This window comes from Pleurodeles waltl, chromosome 8 (genome assembly GCF_031143425.1).
Source record: "Pleurodeles waltl isolate 20211129_DDA chromosome 8, aPleWal1.hap1.20221129, whole genome shotgun sequence".
Classification (NCBI taxonomy): Eukaryota; Metazoa; Chordata; class Amphibia; order Caudata; family Salamandridae; genus Pleurodeles; species Pleurodeles waltl.
Genome location: NC_090447.1, coordinates 189116160 through 189137571, shown reverse-complemented (window position 1 = coordinate 189137571; position 21412 = coordinate 189116160). Strand labels below are relative to the sequence as shown.

The 21412-nt window shown below is 36.0% G+C and overlaps 9 non-coding genes across 9 annotated transcripts; all 9 read right to left on the bottom strand.

The window, feature by feature from the left end:
• Positions 1-559: 559 nt before the first annotated feature.
• TRNAT-AGU (transfer RNA threonine (anticodon AGU)) lies at positions 560-633 on the bottom strand. The gene has a single exon. It is a non-coding gene; the product is annotated as a tRNA-Thr (tRNA).
• A 1942-nt stretch (positions 634-2575) lies between these two features.
• On the bottom strand, positions 2576-2649 carry TRNAT-AGU (transfer RNA threonine (anticodon AGU)). The gene has a single exon. It is a non-coding gene; the product is annotated as a tRNA-Thr (tRNA).
• Positions 2650-3071: 422 nt separating this feature from the next.
• On the bottom strand, positions 3072-3144 carry TRNAT-CGU (transfer RNA threonine (anticodon CGU)). The gene has a single exon. It is a non-coding gene; the product is annotated as a tRNA-Thr (tRNA).
• A 1447-nt stretch (positions 3145-4591) lies between these two features.
• Positions 4592-4665, bottom strand: TRNAT-AGU (transfer RNA threonine (anticodon AGU)). The gene has a single exon. It is a non-coding gene; the product is annotated as a tRNA-Thr (tRNA).
• Positions 4666-6613: 1948 nt separating this feature from the next.
• TRNAT-AGU (transfer RNA threonine (anticodon AGU)) lies at positions 6614-6687 on the bottom strand. Its single transcript has one exon. It is a non-coding gene; the product is annotated as a tRNA-Thr (tRNA).
• Positions 6688-8631: 1944 nt separating this feature from the next.
• TRNAT-AGU (transfer RNA threonine (anticodon AGU)) lies at positions 8632-8705 on the bottom strand. The gene has a single exon. It is a non-coding gene; the product is annotated as a tRNA-Thr (tRNA).
• A 427-nt stretch (positions 8706-9132) lies between these two features.
• Positions 9133-9205, bottom strand: TRNAT-CGU (transfer RNA threonine (anticodon CGU)). The gene has a single exon. It is a non-coding gene; the product is annotated as a tRNA-Thr (tRNA).
• Positions 9206-10652: 1447 nt separating this feature from the next.
• TRNAT-AGU (transfer RNA threonine (anticodon AGU)) lies at positions 10653-10726 on the bottom strand. The gene has a single exon. It is a non-coding gene; the product is annotated as a tRNA-Thr (tRNA).
• Positions 10727-12674: 1948 nt separating this feature from the next.
• Positions 12675-12748, bottom strand: TRNAT-AGU (transfer RNA threonine (anticodon AGU)). Its single transcript has one exon. It is a non-coding gene; the product is annotated as a tRNA-Thr (tRNA).
• Between the last annotated feature and the right edge of the window lie 8664 nt (positions 12749-21412).

Sequence of the window (21412 nt, the reverse complement as noted above, 5' to 3'; positions counted from 1 at the left end):
TTACTTGAAGAAATTGAATTTTAAAAGTTTGGACTAAATCTAAATTGTTGCTGGAATTTAAACACAGGACATCCTAGTTATGAGACAGGAGCTTTGACCACTAAACAACAGCACCTACTTATCTTACAAATATTGAATAACAGCACCTCTTACCCTTAAAATGATGACTTGTCCTCAGTGCCTTTAGTGCAGTCTTCTTTATCTGTGGTGAAACGTTGAACAAAAAAGGATTCCCCATCACTTAACAAGAATACCTATATTTTAGTTAACAAGCACTTATAAAAGTAGATTACATTTTTGAGTGGTTTACAAATAATAATTGTAGAGGAATACATCAGTTGCCTTCAACTCTAAGGTTTTAGTTCATATATACCTTGCTATTTGATTTACTCTTCATTTAACATTCAAAGTTTTGCTTCTGTTACCATGAAAATTCTCTGAATTTTATTTAATATTAAGATAAATTGTCTATTAGTAAGATGACTCAGATTTTTCATTTTTTAATTGTATCAGAGAGTATCTAAGGAAACTGACCTGTAATTTAAGAATATGAATATCAAGGTGCTGCTGAGATTTGAACTCAGGATCTCCTGTTTACTAGACAGGCGCTTTAACAAGCTAAGCCACAGCACCTGCTTGACAAATGTCACTGGAATAGTTAGCTGAATGGAGTAAAATAGAAATCCTTTTTTTTTCATTTTCTTTTCTAAGTTCCCACAACTCTCTTCTTAAACACTATAGGTGAGAACACTAAATTTATTTTAAAATTCTTCCTTAAGAGGTGGGTTACCGTTCTTTTAGAATATTGAATTATGTCTTGTGAGTGAAATGCATTACAAAAATTCAACTCTAAATTGAATTTTCTTCTCTTTCCTCTTTGTTATAATTCTCATTTCCCTTATTCATTGCATTGCTTTGAAATTCTGCAAAATACCAAGTGCTTTTTTCATTATGAGATGAAGCATTCTAAAGTGAACAGGACACTACTCTTGTTTTGAAACTGTATTTAATATTTACTTGAAAAAATTAAATTCTATATGTTTGGAGCAAAACTGAGGTGCTGCTGAGATTTGAACTCAGCATTTCCTGTTTATGAGACAGGCGCTTTAACCACTAAGTCACAGCAACTTTTACCCTTAAAATGATTGAATAACTGACTTAGTTGCCATTATTGCTTTTCAATACCTTCTGTGGACTCTTTTTTTATCTGTGTTATTACGTTAAACATAAAAGAATTCCCCATCACTTAAGAAGAGTACCTAAGATTTAGTTAAAAAGTATTCATAAAAGTAGACTACATTTTTCAGTGGCTCACAAATTATTATTGTAGAGGATTGTATCACTTTTCTTCTTCAACTCTAGCACTTTATTTTATATTTATCTTCCTCTTTGATATACCCTTCATTTTACATTCACAGTCTTGCTTCTGTCATCTCGAAAATACTCGGAATTTTATTTAGTATTAAGATGAACTGTTCAATAGTAAGTTACTCAAATTTTTCATTTTAACATTATATCAAAGGATCATTTAATGAAAATAATCTGTTATTTAACTATGAAAAAAAGCACGGTGTTGTGGAGATTTGAACTCAGGATCTCCTGTTTATTAGACGGGCAGTCAAAGCAACTAAGCCATAGAACTTTCATGACAAAGTTTACTGCAATTGCTAGTAGAATGGAGTGCAGTAGAAATCTGTTTTTTTTTCTTTTCTTTTCTATGTTGATACAACTCTGTTGTCAAACTCTATAGGTGAGAAGATCAAATTTATTTAAGAATACTTCCTTAATGAGTGACTTGCCCTACTTATAGAAGATTGAATTATGTGTTGTGAGTAAAATGCATTGGTTAAATTGAACTCTTAATTTATTTGTCGTCTCTTTCCTTTTCTTTGACATTCTCTTTTCCCCTATTCATTTATGGTATTACTTTCGAATTCTGCAAAACACCAAGTGTTTGTTTCATTTGGAGATCAAGCATTCTAAAGTCAACAGAACACTACTCTTGTTTTTAAGCTTTATTGAACGTTTACTTGAAGAAATTGAATTTTAAAAGTTTGGACTAAATCTAAATTGTTGCTGGAATTTAAACACAGGACATCCTAGTTATGAGACAGGAGCTTTGACCACTAAACAACAGCACCTACTTATCTTACAAATATTGAATAACTGACTTAGTGGAGATGACTTGTCCTCAGTGCTTTAGTGCAGTCTTCTTTATCTGTGCTGAAACGTTGAACAAAAAAGGATTCCCCATCACTTAACAAGAATACCTACATTTTAGTTAACAAGTACTTATAAAAGTAGATTACATTTTTGAGTGGTTTACAAATAATAATTGTAGAGGAATACATCAGTTGTCTTCAACTCTAAGGTTTTAGTTCATATATACCTTGCTATTTGATTTACTCTTCATTTTACATTCAAAGTTTTGCTTCTGTTACCATGAAAATTCTTTGAATTTTATTTAATATTAAGATGAACTGTCTATTAGTAAGATGACTCAGATTTTTCATTTTTTAATTGTATCAGAGAGTATCTAAGGAAACTGATCTGTATTTTAAGAATAAAAATATCAAAGTGCTGCTGAGATTTGAACACAGGATCTCCTGTTTACTAGACAGGCGCTTTAACCAGCTAAGCCACAGCACTTGCTTGACAAACATCACTGGAATAGTTAGCTGAATGGAGTAAAATAGAAATCATTTTTTTTTCATTTTCTTTTCTAAGTTCCCACAACTCTCTTCTTAAACACTATAGGTGAGAACACTAAATTTATTTAAAAATTCTTCCTTAAGAGGTGGGTTACAGTTCTTTTAGAATATTGAATTATGTCTTGTGTGTGAAATGCATTACAAAAATTCAACTCTAAATTGAATTTTCTTCTCTTTCCTCTTTGTTACAATTCTCATTTCCCTTATTCATTGCATTGCTTTGAAATTCTGCAAAATACCAAGTGCTTTTTTCATTATGAGATGAAGCATTCTAAAGTGAACAGGAAACTACTCTTGTTTTGAAACTGTATTTAATATTTACTTGAAAAAATTCAATTCTATAAGTTTGGAGCAAAACTGAGGTGCTGCTGAGATTTGAGCTCAGCATTTCCTGTTTACGAGACAGGCGCTTTAACCACTAAGCCACAGCACCTCTTACTCTTCAAATGATTGAATAACTGACTTAGTTGTCATTATTGCTTTTCAGTACCTTCTGTGGAGTCTTTTTTTATCTGTGTTATTACGTTAAACATAAAAGAATTCCCCATCACTTAAGAATAGTACCTAAGATTTAGTTTAAAAGTATTCATAAAAGCAGACTACATTTTTCAGTGGCTCACAAATTATTATTGTAGAGGATTGTATCACTTTTCTTCTTCAACTCTAGCACTTTATTTTATATTTATCTTCCTCTTTGATATACCCTTCATTTTACATTCACAGTCTTACTTCTGTCATCTCGAAAATACTCGGAATTTTATTTAGTATTAAGATGAACTGTTCAATAGTAAGTTACTCAAATTTTTCATTTTAACATTATATCAAAGGATCATCTAATGAAAATAATCTGTTATTTAACTATGAAAAAGAGCACGGTGTTGTGGAGATTTGAACTCAGGATCTCCTGGTTACTAGACAGGCAGTCAAAGCAACTAAGCCAGAGAACTTTCATGACAAAGTTTACTGCAATTGCTAGTAGAATGGAGTGCAGTAGAAATCTGTTTTTTTTATTTTCTTTTCTAAGTTGATACAACTCTGTTGTCAAACTCTATAGGTGAGAAGATCAAATTTATTTAAGAATACTTCCTTAATGAGTGACTTACCCTACTTATAGAAGATTGAATTATGTGTTGTGAGTAAAATGCATTGGTTAAATTGAACTCTTAATTTAATTGTCGTCTCTTTCCTTTTCTTTGACATTCTCTTTTCCCCTATTCATTTATGGTATTACTTTCGAATTCTGCAAAACACCAAGTGTTTGTTTCATTTGGAGATCAAGCATTCTAAAGTCAACAGAACACTACTCTTGTTTTTAAGCTTTATTGAACGTTTACTTGAAGAAATTGAATTTTAAAAGTTTGGACTAAATCTAAATTGTTGCTGGAATTTAAACACAGGACATCCTAGTTATGAGACAGGAGCTTTGACCACTAAACAACAGCACCTACTTATCTTACAAATATTGAATAACTGACTTAGTGGAGATGACTTGTCCTCAGTGCCTTTAGTGGAGTCTTCTTTATCTGTGGTGAAACGTTGAACAAAAAAGGATTCCCCATCACTTAACAAGAATACCTTCATTTTAGTTAACAAGTACTTATAAAAGTAGATTACATTTTTGAGTGGTTTTCAAATAATAATTGTAGAGGAATACATCAGTGGTCTTCAACTCTAAGGTTTTAGTTCATATATACCTTGCTATTTGATTTACTCTTCATTTTACATTCAAAGTTTTGCTTCTGTTACCATGAAAATTCTCTGAATTGCAATTAATATTAAGATGAACTGTCTATTAGTAAGATGACTCAGATTTTTCATTTTTTAATTGTATCAGAGAGTATCTCATGAAACTGATCTGTAATTTAAGAATAAAAATATCAAGGTGCTGCTGAGATTTGAACTCAGGATCTCCTGTTTACTAGACAGGCGCTTTAACCAGCTAAGCCACAGCACCTGCTTGACAACCGTTACTGGAACAGTTAGCTGAATGGAGTGAAATAGAAATCATTTTTTTTTTTATTTTATTTTCTAAGTTCCCACAACTCTCTTCTGAAACACTATAGGTGAGAACACTAAATTTATTTAAAAATTCTTATTTAAGAGGTGGCTTACCGTTCTTTTAGAATATTGAATTATGTCTTGTGAGTGAAATGCATTACAAAAATTTAACTCTAAATTGAATTTTCTTCTCTTTCCTCTTTGTTATAATTCTCATTTCCCTTATTCATTCATTGCATTGCTTTGAAATTCTGCAAAATACCAAGTGCTTTTTTCATTATGAGATGAAGCATTCTAAAGTGAAGAGGACACTACTCTTGTTTTGAAACTGTATTTAATATTTACTTGAAAAAATTCAATTCTATAAGTTTGGAGCAAAACTGAGGTGCGGCTGAGATTTGAACTCAAGATTTCCTGTTTACGAGACAAGCACTTTAACGACTAAGCCACAGCACCTCTTACTCTTAAAATGATTGAATAACTGACTTAGTTGCCATTATTGCTTTTCAATACCTTCTGTGGAGTCTTTTTTTATCTGTGTTATTACGTTAAACATAAAAGAATTCCCCATCACTTAAGAAGAGTACCTAAGATTTAGTTAAAAAGTATTCATAAAAGTAGACTACATTTTTCAGTGGCTCACAAATTATTATTGTAGAGGATTGTATCACTTTTCTTCTTCAACTCTAGCACTTTATTTTATATTTATCTTCCTCTTTGATATACCCTTCATTTTACATTCACAGTCTTGCTTCTGTCATCTCGAAAATACTCGGAATTTTATTTAGTATTAAGATGAACTGTTCAATAGTAAGTTACTCAAATTTTTCATTTTAACATTATATCAAAGGATCATTTAATGAAAATAATCTGTTATTTAACTATGATAAAGAGCACGGTGTTGTGGAGATTTGAACTCAGGATCTCCTGTTTATTAGACGGGCAGTCAAAGCAACTAAGCCATAGAACTTTCATGACAAAGTTTACTGCAATTGCTAGTAGAATGGAGTGCAGTAGAAATCTGTTTTTTTTTCTTTTCTTTTCTATGTTGATACAACTCTGTTGTCAAACTCTATAGGTGAGAAGATCAAATTTATTTAAGAATACTTCCTTAATGAGTGACTTGCCCTACTTATAGAAGATTGAATTATGTGTTGTGAGTAAAATGCATTGGTTAAATTGAACTCTTAATTTATTTGTCGTCTCTTTCCTTTTCTTTGACATTCTCTTTTCCCCTATTCATTTATGGTATTACTTTCGAATTCTGCAAAACACCAAGTGTTTGTTTCATTTGGAGATCAAGCATTCTAAAGTCAACAGAACACTACTCTTGTTTTTAAGCTTTATTGAACGTTTACTTGAAGAAATTGAATTTTAAAAGTTTGGACTAAATCTAAATTGTTGCTGGAATTTAAACACAGGACATCCTAGTTATGAGACAGGAGCTTTGACCACTAAACAACAGCACCTACTTATCTTACAAATATTGAATAACTGACTTAGTGGAGATGACTTGTCCTCAGTGCCTTTAGTGCAGTCTTCTTTATCTGTGCTGAAACGTTGAACAAAAAAGGATTCCCCATCACTTAACAAGAATACCTACATTTTAGTTAACAAGTACTTATAAAAGAAGATTACATTTTTGAGTGGTTTACAAATAATAATTGTAGAGGAATACATCAGTTGTCTTCAACTCTAAGGTTTTAGTTCATATATACCTTGCTATTTGATTTACTATTCATTTTACATTCAAAGTTTTGCTTCTGTTACCATGAAAATTCTCTGAATTTTATTTAATATTAAGATGAACTGTCTATTAGTAAGATGACTCAGATTTTTCATTTTTTAATTGTATCAGAGAGTATCTAAGGAAACTGATCGGTAATTTAAGAATACAAATATCAAGGTGCTGCTGAGATTTGTACTCAGGATCTCCTGTTTACTAGACAGGCGCTTTAACCAGCTAAGCCACAGCACCTACTTGACAAATGTCACTGGAATAGTTAGCTGAATGGAGTGAAATAGAAATCATTTTTTTTTTCATTTTCTTTTCTAAGTTCCCACAAATCTCTTCTTAAACACTATAGGTGAGAACACTAAATTTATTTAAAAATTATTCCTTAAGAGGTGGCTTACCGTTCTTTTAGAATATTGAATTATGTCTTGTGAGTGAAATGCATTACAAAAATTCAACTCTAAATTGAATTTTCTTCTCTTTCCTCTTTGTTATAATTATTATTTCCCTTATTCATTGCATTGCTTTGAAATTCTGCAAAATACCAAGTGCTTTTTTCATTATGAGATGAAGCATTCTAAAGTGAACAGGACACTACTCTTGTTTTGAAACTGTATTTAATATTTGCTTGAAAAAATTCAATTCTATAAGTTTGGAGCAAAACTGAGGGGCTGCTGAGATTTGAACTCAGGATTTCCTGTTTACGAAACAGGCACTTTAACCTCTAAGCCACAGCACCTCCTACTCTTAAAATGATTGAATAACTGACTTAGTTGCCATTATTGCTTTTCAATACCTTCTGTGGAGTCTTTTTTTATCTGTGTTATTACGTTAAACATAAAAGAATTCCCCATCACTTAAGAAGAGTACCTAAGATTTAGTTTAAAAGTATTCATAAAAGTAGACTACATTTTTCAGTGGCTCACAAATTATTATTGTAGAGGATTGTATCACTTTTCTTCTTCAACTCTAGCACTTTATTTTATATTTATCTTCCTCTTTGATATACCCTTCATTTTACATTCACAGTCTTGCTTCTGTCATCTCGAAAATACTCGGAATTTTATTTAGTATTAAGATGAACTGTTCAATAGTAAGTTACTCAAATTTTTCATTTTAACCTTATATCAAAGGATCATTTAATGAAAATAATCTGTTATTTAACTATGAAAAAGAGCACGGTGTTGTGGAGATTTGAACTCAGGATCTCCTGTTTATTAGACGGGCAGTCAAAGCAACTAAGCCATAGAACTTTCATGACAAAGTTTACTGCAATTGCTAGTAGAATGGAGTGCAGTAGAAATCTGTTTTATTTTCTTTTCTTTTCTATGTTGATACAACTCTGTTGTCAAACTCTATAGGTGAGAAGATCAAATTTATTTAAGAATACTTCCTTAATGAGTGACTTGCCCTACTTATAGAAGATTGAATTATGTGTTGTGAGTAAAATGCATTGGTTAAATTGAACTCTTAATTTATTTGTCGTCTCTTTCCTTTTCTTTGACATTCTCTTTTCCCCTATTCATTTATGGTATTACTTTCGAATTCTGCAAAACACCAAGTGTTTGTTTCATTTGGAGATCAAACATTCTAAAGTCAACAGAACACTACTCTTGTTTTTAAACTTTATTGAACGTTTACTTGAAGAAATTGAATTTTAAAAGTTTGGACTAAATCTAAATTGTTGCTGGAATTTAAACACAGGACATCCTAGTTATGAGACAGGAGCTTTGACCACTAAACAACAGCACCTACTTATCTTACAAATATTGAATAACTGACTTAGTGGAGATGACTTGTCCTCAGTGCCTTTAGTGCAGTCTTCTTTATCTGTGCTGAAACGTTGAACAAAAAAGGATTCCCCATCACTTAACAAGAATACCTACATTTTAGTTAACAAGTACTTATAAAAGTAGATTACATTTTTGAGTGGTTTACAAATAATAATTGTAGAGGAATACATCAGTTGTCTTCAACTCTAAGGTTTTATTTCATATATACCTTGCTATTTGATTTACTATTCATTTTACATTCAAAGTTTTGCTTCTGTTACCATGAAAATTCTCTGAATTTTATTTAATATAAAGATGAACTGTCTATTAGTAAGATGACTCAGATTTTTCATTTTTTAATTGTATCAGAGAGTATCTAAGGAAACTGATCTGTAATTTAAGAATAAAAATATCAAAGTGCTGCTGAGATTTGAACTCAGGATCTCCTGTTTACTAGACAGGCGCTTTAACCAGCTAAGCCACAGCACTTGCTTGACAAACATCACTGGAATAGTTAGCTGAATGGAGTGAAATAGAAATCATTTTTTTTTTCATTTTCTTTTCTAAGTTCCCACAACTCTCTTCTTAAACACTATAGGTGAGAACACTAAATTTATTTAAAAATTCTTCCTTAAGAGGTGGGTTACCGTTCTTTTAGAATATTGAATTATGTCTTGTGAGTGAAATGCATTACAAAAATTCAACTCTAAATTGAATTTTCTTCTCTTTCCTCTTTGTTATAATTCTCAATTCCCTTAATCATTCATTGCATTGCTTTGAAATTCTGCAAAATACCAAGTGCTTTTTTCATTATGAGATGAAGCATTCTAAAGTGAACAGGACACTACTCTTGTTTTGAAACTGTATTTAATATTTACTTGAAAAAATTCAATTCTATAAGTTTGGAGCAAAGCTGAGGTGCTGCTGAGATTTGTACTCAGGATTTCCTGTTTACGAGACAGGTGCTTTAACCACTAAGCCACAGCACCTCTTACTCTTAAAATGATTGAATAACTGACTTAGTTGTCATTATTGCTTTTCAATACCTTCTGTGGAGTCTTTTTTTATCTGTGTTATTACGTTAAACATAAAAGAATTCCCCATCACTTAAGAAGAGTACCTAAAATCTATTTAAAAAGTATTCATAAAAGTAGACTACATTTTTCAGTGGCTCACAAATTATTATTGTAGAGGATTGTATCACTTTTCTTCTTCAACTCTAGCACTTTATTTTATATTTATCTTCCTCTTTGATATACCCTTCATTTTACATTCACAGTCTTGCTTCTGTCATCTCGAAAATACTCGGAATTTTATTTAGTATTAAGATGAACTGTTCAATAGTAAGTTACTCACATTTTTCATTTTAACATTATATCAAAGGATCATCTAATGAAAATAATCTGTTATTTAACTATGAAAAAGAGCACGGTGTTGTGGACATTTGAACTCAGGATCTCCTGTTTATTAGACTGGCAGTCAAAGCAACTAAGCCAGAGAACTTTCATGACAAAGTTTACTGCAATTGCTAGTAGAATGGAGTGCAGTAGAAATCAGTTTTTTAAAATTTTCTTTTCTAAGTTGATACAACTCTGTTGTCAAACTCTATAGGTGAGAAAATCATTTTTTTTAAGAATACTTCCTTAATGAGTGACTTACCCTACTTATAGAAGATTGAATTATGTGTTGTGAGTAAAATGCATTGGTTAAATTGAACTCTTAATTTATTTGTCGTCTCTTTCCTTTTCTTTCACATTCTCTTTTCCCCTATTCATTTATGGTATTACTTTCGAATTCTGCAAAACACCAAGTGTTTGTTTCATTTGGAGATCAAGCATTCTAAAGTCAACAGAACACTACTCTTGTTTTTAAGCTTTATTGAACGTTTACTTGAAGAAATTGAATTTTAAAAGTTTGGTCTAAATCTAAATTGTTGCTGGAATTTAAACACAGGGCATCCTAGTTATGAGACAGGAGCTTTGACCACTAAACAACAGCACCTACTTATCTTACAAATATTGAATAACTGACTTAGTGGAGATGACTTGTCCTCAGTGCCTTTAGTGCAGTCTTCTTTATCTGTGCTGAAACGTTGAACAAAAAAGGATTCCCCATCACTTAACAAGAATACCTACATTTTAGTTAACAAGTACTTATAAAAGTAGATTACATTTTTGAGTGGTTTACAAATCATAATTGTAGAGGAATACATCAGTTGTCTTCACCTCTAAGGTTTTAGTTCATATATACCTTGCTATTTGATTTACTCTTCATTTTACATTCAAAGTTTTGCTTCTGTTACCATGAAAATTCTCTGAATTTTATTTAATATTAAGATGAACTGTCTATTAGTAAGATTACTCATATTTTTCATTTTTTAATTGTATCAGAGAGTATCTAAGGAAACTGATCTGTAATTTAAGAATAAAAATATCAAGGTGCTGCTGAGATTTGAACTCAGGATCTCCTGTTTACTAGACAGGCGCTTTAACCAGCTAAGCCACAGCACCTGCTTGACAAACCTCACTGGAATAGTTAGCTGAATGGAGTGAAATAGAAATCATTTTTTTTTTCATTTTCTTTTCTAAGTTCCCACAACTCTCTTCTGAAACACCATAGGTGAGAACACTAAATTTATTTAAAAATTCTTCCTTAAGAGGTGGCTTACCGTTCTTTTAGAATATTGAATTATGTCTTGTGAGTGAAATGCATTACAAAAATTCAACTCTAAATTGAATTTTCTTCTATTTCCTGTTTGTTATAATTCTCATTTCCCTTATTCATTCATTGCATTGCTTTGAAATTCTGCAAAATACCAAGTGCTTTTTTCATTATGAGATGAAGCATTCTAAAGTGAACAGGACACTACTCTTGTTTTGAAACTGTATTTAATATTTACTTGAAAAAAATAAATTCTATAAGTTTGGAGCAAAACTGAGGTGCTGCTGAGATTTGAACTGAGGATTTCCAGTTTACGAGACAGGCACTTTAACCACTAAGCCACAGCACCTCTTACTCTTAAAATGATTGAATAACTGACTTAGTTGCCATTATTGCTTTTCAATACCTTCTGTGGAGTCTTTTTTTATCTGTGTTATTACGTTAAACATAAAAGAATTCCCCATCACTTAAGAAGAGTACCTAAGATTTAGTTAAAAAGTATTCATAAAAGTAGACTACATTTTTCAGTGGCTCACAAATTATTATTGTAGAGGATTGTATCACTTTTCTTCTTCAACTCTAGCACTTTATTTTATATTTATCTTCCTCTTTGATATACCCTTCATTTTACATTCACAGTCTTGCTTCTGTCATCTTGAAAATACTTGGAATTTTATTTAGTATTAAGATGAACTGTTCAATAGTAAGTTACTCACATTTTTCATTTTAACATTATATCAAAGGATCATCTAATGAAAATAATCTGTTATTTAACTATGAAAAAGAGCACGGTGTTGTGGAGATTTGAACTCAGGATCTCCTGTTTATTAGACGGGCAGTCAAAGCAACTAAGCCAGAGAACTTTCATGACAAAGTTTACTGCAATTGCTAGTAGAATGGAGTGCAGTAGAAATCAGTTTTTTTAAATTTTCTTTTCTAAGTTGATACAACTCTGTTGTCAAACTCTTTAGGTGAGAAGATCAAATTTATTTAAGAATACTTCCTTAATGAGTGACTTACCCTACTTATAGAAGATTGAATTATGTGTTGTGAGTAAAATGCATTGGTTAAATTGAACTCTTAATTTATTTGTCGTCTCTTTCCTTCTCTTTGACATTCTCTTTTCACCTATTCATTTATGGTATTACTTTCGAATTCTGCAAAACACCAAGTGTTTGTTTCATTTGGAGATCAAGCATTCTAAAGTCAACAGAACACTACTCTTGTTTTTAAGCTTTATTGAACGTTTACTTGAAGAAATTGAATTTTAAAAGTTTGGTCTAAATCTAAATTGTTGCTGGAATTTAAACACAGGGCATCCTAGTTATGAGACAGGAGCTTTGACCACTAAACAACAGCACCTACTTATCTTACAAATATTGAATAACTGACTTAGTGGAGATGACTTGTCCTCAGTGCCTTTAGTGCAGTCTTCTTTATCTGTGCTGAAACGTTGAACAAAAAAGGATTCCCCATCACTTAACAAGAATACCTACATTTTAGTTAACAAGTACTTATAAAAGTAGATTACATTTTTGAGTGGTTTACAAATCATAATTGTAGAGGAATACATCAGTTGTCTTCACCTCTAAGGTTTTAGTTCATATATACCTTGCTATTTGATTTACTCTTCATTTTACATTCAAAGTTTTGCTTCTGTTACCATGAAAATTCTCTGAATTTTATTTAATATTAAGATGAACTGTCTATTAGTAAGATTACTCATATTTTTCATTTTTTAATTGTATCAGAGAGTATCTAAGGAAACTGATCTGTAATTTAAGAATAAAAATATCAAGGTGCTGCTGAGATTTGAACTCAGGATCTCCTGTTTACTAGACAGGCGCTTTAACCAGCTAAGCCACAGCACCTGCTTGACAAACTTCACTGGAATAGTTAGCTGAATGGAGTGAAATAGAAATCATTTTTTTTTTCATTTTCTTTTCTAAGTTCCCACAACTCTCTTCTGAAACACCATAGGTGAGAACACTAAATTTATTTAAAAATTCTTCCTTAAGAGGTGGCTTACCGTTCTTTTAGAATATTGAATTATTTCTTGTGAGTGAAATGCATTACAAAAATTCAACTCTAAATTGAATTTTCTTCTATTTCCTGTTTGTTATAATTCTCATTTCCCTTATTCATTCATTGCATTGCTTTGAAATTCTGCAAAATACCAAGTGCTTTTTTCATTATGAGATGAAGCATTCTAAAGTGAACAGGACACTACTCTTGTTTTGAAACTGTATTTAATATTTACTTGAAAAAATTAAATTCTATAAGTTTGGAGCAAAACTGAGGTGCTGCTGAGATTTGAACTGAGGATTTCCGGTTTACGAGACAGGCGCTTTAACCACTAAGCCACAGCACCTCTTACTCTTAAAATGATTGAATAACTGACTTAGTTGCCATTATTGCTTTTCAATACCTTCTGTGGAGTCTTTTTTTATCTGTGTTATTACGTTAAACATAAAAGAATTCCCCATCACTTAAGAAGAGTACCTAAGATTTAGTTAAAAAGTATTCATAAAAGTAGACTACATTTTTCAGTGGCTCACAAATTATTATTGTAGAGGATTGTATCACTTTTCTTCTTCAACTCTAGCACTTTATTTTATATTTATCTTCCTCTTTGATATACCCTTCATTTTACATTCACAGTCTTGCTTCTGTCATCTTGAAAATACTTGGAATTTTATTTAGTATTAAGATGAACTGTTCAATAGTAAGTTACTCACATTTTTCATTTTAACATTATATCAAAGGATCATCTAATGAAAATAATCTGTTATTTAACTATGAAAAAGAGCACGGTGTTGTGGAGATTTGAACTCAGGATCTCCTGTTTATTAGACGGGCAGTCAAAGCAACTAAGCCAGAGAACTTTCATGACAAAGTTTACTGCAATTGCTAGTAGAATGGAGTGCAGTAGAAATCAGTTTTTTAAAATTTTCTTTTCTAAGTTGATACAACTCTGTTGTCAAACTCTTTAGGTGAGAAGATCAAATTTATTTAAGAATACTTCCTTAATGAGTGACTTACCCTACTTATAGAAGATTGAATTATGTGTTGTGAGTAAAATGCATTGGTTAAATTGAACTCTTAATTTATTTGTCGTCTCTTTCCTTTTCTTTGACATTCTCTTTTCACCTATTCATTTATGGTATTACTTTCGAATTCTGCAAAACACCAAGTGTTTGTTTCATTTGGAGATCAAGCATTCTAAAGTCAACAGAACACTACTCTTGTTTTTAAGCTTTATTGAACGTTTACTTGAAGAAATTGAATTTTAAAAGTTTGGTCTAAATCTAAATTGTTGCTGGAATTTAAACACAGGACATCCTAGTTATGAGACAGGAGCTTTGACCACTAAACAACAGCACCTACTTATCTTACAAATATTGAATAACTGACTTAGTGGAGATGACTTGTCCTCAGTGCCTTTAGTGCAGTCTTCTTTATCTGTGGTGAAACGTTGAACAAAAAAGGATTCCCCATCACTTAACAAGAATACCTACATTTTAGTTAACAAGTACTTATAAAAGTAGATTACATTTTTGAGTGGTTTACAAATAATAATTGTAGAGGAATACATCAGTTGTCTTCACCTCTAAGATTTTAGTTCATATATACCTTGCTATTTGATTTACTCTTCATTTTACATTCAAAGTTTTGCTTCTGTTACCATTAAAATTCTCTGAATTTTATTTAATATTAAGATGAACTGTCTATTAGTAAGATGACTCAGATTTTTCATTTTTTAATTGTATCAGAGAGTATCTAAGGAAACTGATCTGTAATTTAAGAATAAAAATATTAAGGTGCTGCTGAGATTTAACCCCTTCGCTGCCAGGCCTTTTCCCCCTCCTGTGCCAGGCCTTTTTTTGCCTATTTGGGGCAGTTCGTGCTTAGGCCCTCATAACTTTTTGTCCACATAAGCTAACCAAGCCAAATTTGCGTCCTTTTTTTCCAACATCCTAGGGATTCTAAAGGTACCCAGACTTTGTGGGTTCCCATGAAGGAGGCCAAGAAATTGGCCAAAATACAGTGAACATTTCGTTTTTTTCAGATAAATTGGAAAAAGTGGCTGCAGAAGGAGGCTTGTGGTTTTTCCCCTGAAAATGGCATCAACAAAGGGTTTGCGGTGCTAAACTCAGCAGCTTCCCAGCTTTCAGGAACAGGCAGACTTGAATCAGAAAACCCAATTTTTCAACACAATTTTGGCATTTTACTGGGGCATTCCCCATTTGTGCAATTTTTTGTGCTTTCAGCCTCCTTCCAGTCAGTGACAGGAATGGTCATGAAACCAATGCTGGATCCCAGAAACCTAAACATTTCTGAAAAGTAGACAAAATTCTGAATTCAGCAAGGGGTCATTTGTGTAGATCCTACAAGGGTTTCCTACAGAAAATAACAGCTGAAAAAGAAAAATATTGAAATTGAGGTGAAAAAAACATCAATTTTTCTCTACTTTTTACTCTGTAACTTTTCCCTGCAATGTCAGATTATCGAAAGCCATATACCGTTCCGTCTGCTGGACTCCTCTGGTTGCGGGGATATATAGGGTTTGTAGGTTCATCAAGAACCCGAGGAACCCAGAGCCAATAAATGAGCTGCACCCTGCAGTGCGTTTTCATTCTATACCGGGTATACAGTAATTCATTTGCTGAAATATAAGGAGTAAAAAATAGCTATCAAGAAAACCTTTGCATTTCCAAAAAGGGCACAAGATAAGGTGTTGAGGAGCAGTGGTTATTTGCACATCTCTGAATTCCGGGGTGACCATAGTAGCACGTGAATTTCAGGGAATTTCTCAAATAGATGTCTTTTTTACACAAACTGCTATATTTGGAAGGAATAAATGTTGAGAAAGACAAGGGGCAATAACACTTGTTTTGCTATTCTATGTTCCCCCAAGTCTCCCGATAAAAATGATACCTCACTTGTGTGGGTAGGCCTAGCGCCCGCGACAGGATATGCCCCAAAACACAACGTGGACATATCACAGAAAACAGAGCTGTTTTTAGCAAAGTGACTACCTGTAGATTTTGGCCTCTAGCTCAGCCGCCACCTAGGGAAACCTACCAAACCTGTGCATTTCTGAAAACTAGAGACCTAGGGGAATCCAAGGAGGGGTGACTTGTGTGGCTCGGACCAGGTTCTGTTACCCAGAATCCTTTGCAAACCTCAAAATTTGGCTAAAAAAACACATGTTCCTCACATTTCTGTGGCAGAAAGTTCTGGAATCTGAGAGGAGCCACAAATTTCCTTCCACCCAGCGTTCCCCCACGACTCCCGATAAAAATGATACCTCACTTGTGTGGGTAGGCCTAGCGCCCGCGACAGGATATGCCCCAAAACACAACGTGGACATATCACAGAAAACAGAGCTGTTTTTAGCAAAGTGACTACCTGTAGATTTTGGCCTCTAGCTCAGCCGCCACCTAGGGAAACCTACCAAACCTGTGCATTTCTGAAAACTAGAGACCTAGGGGAATCCAAGGAGGGGTGACTTGCGGGGCTCGGACCAGGTTCTGTTACCCAGAATCCTTTGCAAACCTCAAAATTTGGCTAAAAAAAACACATGTTCCTCACATTTCTGTGGCAGAAAGTTCTGGAATCTGAGAGGAGCCACAAATTTCCTTCCACCCAGCGTTCCCCCACGTCTCCTGATAAAAATGATACCTCACTTGTGTGGGTAGGCCTAGCGCCCGCGACAGGATATGCCCCAAAACACAACGTGGACATATCACAGAAAACAGAGCTGTTTTCAGCAAAGTGACTACCTGTAGATTTTGGCCTCTAGCTCAGCCGCCACCTAGGGAAACCTACCAAACCTGTTCATTTCTGAAAACTAGAGACCTAGGGGAATCCAAGGAGGGGTGACTTGTGTGGCTCGGACCAGGTTCTGTTACCCAGAATCCTTTGCAAACCTCAAAATTTGGCTAAAAAAAACAAATGTTCCTCACATTTCTGTGGCAGAAAGTTCTGGAATCTGAGAGGAGCCACAAATTTCCTTCCACCCAGCTTTCCCCCAAGTCTCCCGATAAAAATGATACCTCACTTGCGTGGGTAGGCCTAGCGCCCGCGACAGGAAACGCCCCAAAGCGCAACGTGGACACAACCAAAATTTTGGAAGAAAACAGTGCCTACCTGTGGATTTTGGCCTGTAGCTCAGCCGGCACCTAGGGAAACCTACCAAACCTGTGCATTTCTGAAAACTAGAGACCTAGGGGAATCCAAGGAGGGGTGACTTGCGGGGCTCGGACCAGGTTCTGTTACCCAGAATCCTTTGCAAACCTCAAAATTTGGCCAAAAAAACACTGTTTCCTCTCATTTCTGTGGCAGAAAGTTCTGGAATCTGAGAGGAGCCACAAATTTCCTTCCAACCAGCATTCCCCCAAGTCTCCCGATAAAAATGATACCTCACTTGTGTGGGTGGGCCAGGTGCCTGCAACAGAATAAGGCCCAAAACCTGAAGAGATAGAAGGGATAGGTATTTTTGCAATATATCATTTTGATGTGTGCACATACGTCCGTGATGTGCCAAACACTAAAATTGTGAAAAGAAACACACTTAGGTTATGTGAAGAAGACCCCTCACCCACCAACCAAGTTGGTGGCATGCTTCATCATCGGGGTCCCACCCGAGGCACTAATGTGTCACAGGTGTGCTGCGACGCCTGATTACAGCGGAGCAGGTTTTGTCATTTTTTACAACACATACTGGTTGGATTTGGCACGAGGGTGAGTGATGGTTCAGTGGATCAAATTTTATTAACAAGAGATTTCACAAAAATGAAATGCACTGCTAATAACTGAAAGGCAAAAAAGTGAACCAATGACTCACAGCTCGTGAGCTGTAAAGCCGCGACAAGGCACCAACCGCTTTACAGTCCATTCACACACCTTTCATACATGACACGCACAAGACCATTCACACCGCCAGCCACGGGCCCAGCACATTACAACACTCACATCGACAGACCGCGCCACTCAAGGGCCCATCACTTACATACGCCCACATGCCTGATACAAGAATCACACCAGCTGATGGGAGTGTGGACTGCCGTTTGGCTGGCACCGCCAGCCAAGCGCCACCCCACGCACACCGCCAGCCAAGCGCCACCCCACGCACACCGCCAGCCAAGCGCCACCCCACGCACACCGCCAGCCAAGCGCCACCCCACGCACACCGCAATCACTTTTTTTATTTATAAACAACAAATAAACTACTAATTATAAAATAGGCACAAAACTACAAACACAAAACCTCAAACTAAATACACGACAGATGCCAACCGTGAAACATATGAAAATATAAAACAGACAGCTTACGCTCACGGTATTTCCCAAATGTTTTTCCTTGTGTGGTAACTTCTAAAACAGCTGGGCACACACAGCCCAGGCTTTGAAGGGCATTCGGGGCAGTACATCCGGCTCTCCCTCCGGATTGATCTCCGGGCACATACTCTACATTTCTTTGTGGGCATGTCTTTTTTGGGAGTGGGAGGAATGTGATCTGGAAAGTGCCGATCTTTCAATCTAGCCACATCCTCCACCACTTCTACTCTAGGAACTCTTGCCGGTACCACCACAATAAGGCTTTCTATCACCGACTCCTGAAATGTAACAAAAGTCATCCTTGACTCAGGTGAACAATCCTTGTATACAATAAAGGCATTAAAAGTTGCCAAATGAAATAAATGTAGGGCCAACTTTTTATACCACACATACGACTTACGAAGAGCAGTGTAAGGTTCCAACCTCTGATCTACTCTATCAACACCACCCATGTGCCTATTGTAGTCCAAAATGCACGCAGGTTTGCGCACTTCCGCAACCTGACCCCAAACAGCCACAGGGGAAGTACTCTCATCATGGATGGTCGATAGCATGTACACATCCCTCCTGTCTGAAAATGTCATAGCTAACAGCTCATTATTCCGCAAGGCACTGCACTGTCCCCTCTCAAGTTTTTTACAGACAAGCTCCCTTGGATAGCCTTTGCGGTTAGAACGGATTGTGCCACAAGCAACAGTGTCCACCCTAAACAACTCCTTGAACAACTGCACTCCAGTGTAGAAATTATCTACGTACAAATGGTGACCTTTGTTAAACAGCCGTCTAGCAAGTTCCCACACAATTTTTTCGCTAACTCCAAAAGTGGCCGGACAACCAGGAGGGTCAATACTGGAATCCCTACCAGTGTAGACCCGGAAATTATAAACATATCCTGTACTGCTTTCTGACAGCAGATACAATTTAATCCCATACCGTGCCCTCTTACTAGGAATGTACTGCTTAAAAACTAAACGCCCCTTGTAAAGGACCAAAGACTCGTCCACACTTATCTCTTTGCCTGGAACATAGACCTCTGAAAACCGATCCACAAAATGATCAAGGACAGGCCTAATCTTAAAAAGGCGGTCACAATCAGGGTGATCTCGTGGCAAGGCTAAAGCATTGTCTACAAAATGCAGCATACGAAGAAGAAGCAAATACCGATTACGTGTCATAGTTGCAGGAAATATAGCAGTTGCCATCAAGGGACTAGTAGACCAATAAGAAGCCAGTGACGGCTTCCTGATCAACCCCATCAAAAAAGACAAACCTAAAAACCTTTTCATCTCTTCCAGATATGTGGGAACCCAATGAGTAGCTCTAGACTGAGGCTTAAGTCTGGCAGCGTTGTCCCGCAAATATTGCTCTGCATACACATTTGTCTGCTCCACAATCTCTTCCAAAAATACATCGTCCATAAACAAGTGAAAGAAATGGACAGGCAGAAAGTTTTCCGTATTAACTCTACACCCTGGGAGACTAGTAAATGCCGGTAACTGTGGCTGCTCCATGTTTGGGACAATCCAGGTGTCAGGTCTTCTAATGGGAAACCCTTCAGCCCCAGGCTGCTGCACTCTTGGCACATCAATGTCCTCCTCTAACTCAGGCCCTTCATCTGCACTGAGAGTAGCTTCCTCATCAGAAGAATACTCTTGGACAGAAAACTCACTTCCAGAATCTCCTGCTTCCTCCTCTGCCTCAGATGCAGAGTCAGTGTCGTAATCATGGTCTGAAGACGACTCAAAGATCATGCGAACAACCTGCTGAGCGGTCACTTTGCGGCTAGCCATGATCCTAACAACAAATGGATTGCCAACAACAACTAACACTAAAATAAGTAATAAACAAAGTGTAGCTTTATCACAAAGAGTTATGTACTACAAAAAACTATACCACTCAGTTGCCTGAAATAGCTACTCACCAAGCAACTACTCTGCACAGACACAGCAATCACCAATGATATCCCACTAAAAAGAAAAAGAAAAAAAAGCAAATTAGACATATGACAACACAAACATTACTGTGTTCAAATCTAAGGACAATGTCAAACACACAATACTGCATTTAGTACACCACCTACAAACATGTCATTCATGCATGTCAACAATACTCCTTTGCAGTAAATTGCTTTCACTTACCTAAAACATGCAGCTATGCAAACCACTGGACAACTACTGCCAAAACCGCTAAGATCCACAGCAAAGGAAGCAAAAGCGTTGAACTAGAAGAAAAAGAAGAAATAAATTGTTATAATCACAAATACAAATACTTTGCCAGTTGACAAACACCCCACCACCAAGAACTTAGAAGTTGCCCCTGGTACCTAAGTGGATCCTTCCCCCCCTCGGGGGTAGATGGGCGTAAAAAAATTAGCCGAAATGGGCAACACCTCTGTGCCCCCTTTTAGGGGGCGACCCTTCCCAAAGGGGGCACCCCCAGCACAAAACAAAAAAATCCCTGCCGTATTGGTGGTTTCTGCCCTCCTTGGACAAAATTACACACACACCACACAATCCCTGGCGCCTAGTGTGCTTCCACCCCCCCCGGGCCAGATCGTCCAAAAAATGACTGGTCTGCCATCGGGGGGCCGAAACAGAAAAAAAAAAACTCCCCAGGGGAGAGACCCTTGCCCAAGGGGTTGCCCCCAAAATAAACAACAAAAACAAAATCCCTGGTGTCTAGTGGATTTTGCCCCCCCGCCGGCAGATCAGCCCGAAATATCGGCGGATCCGCCCCAAGGGGGGGGGGGGGCGAAATACAAAAAAAAATTGCCCCCGGGGGGGGCGACCCTTGCCCAAGGGGTCGCCCCCAAAATAATGCCAAAATAACACTATCCCTGGTGTCTAGTGGTTTTCGCCCCCCCCTGGGGGCAGATCCGCTGAAAAAACGGCGGATCTGCCCCCAGGGGGGGGAGAAATACTAAAAATAATTGCCCCCGGGGGGGCGACCCTTACCCAAGGGGTCGCCCCCAAAATATTGAACACAGTAAATCCCTGGTGGCTAGTGGAGATTCCTGCTCCACGATCGCGGGCTCTGCCCGCGATCGTGGAGCAGGAATTTAATGAAAACAGGCACCGGGGGAAAGGAAAAACCCTTTCCTTTCCCCCCGTGTCTGTTACCACCACCCCGACCCCCAAAAACGAAGAGGACTTACTTTTTGTGTCATCCTCGGTAGACGCGCTGGAAGCAAA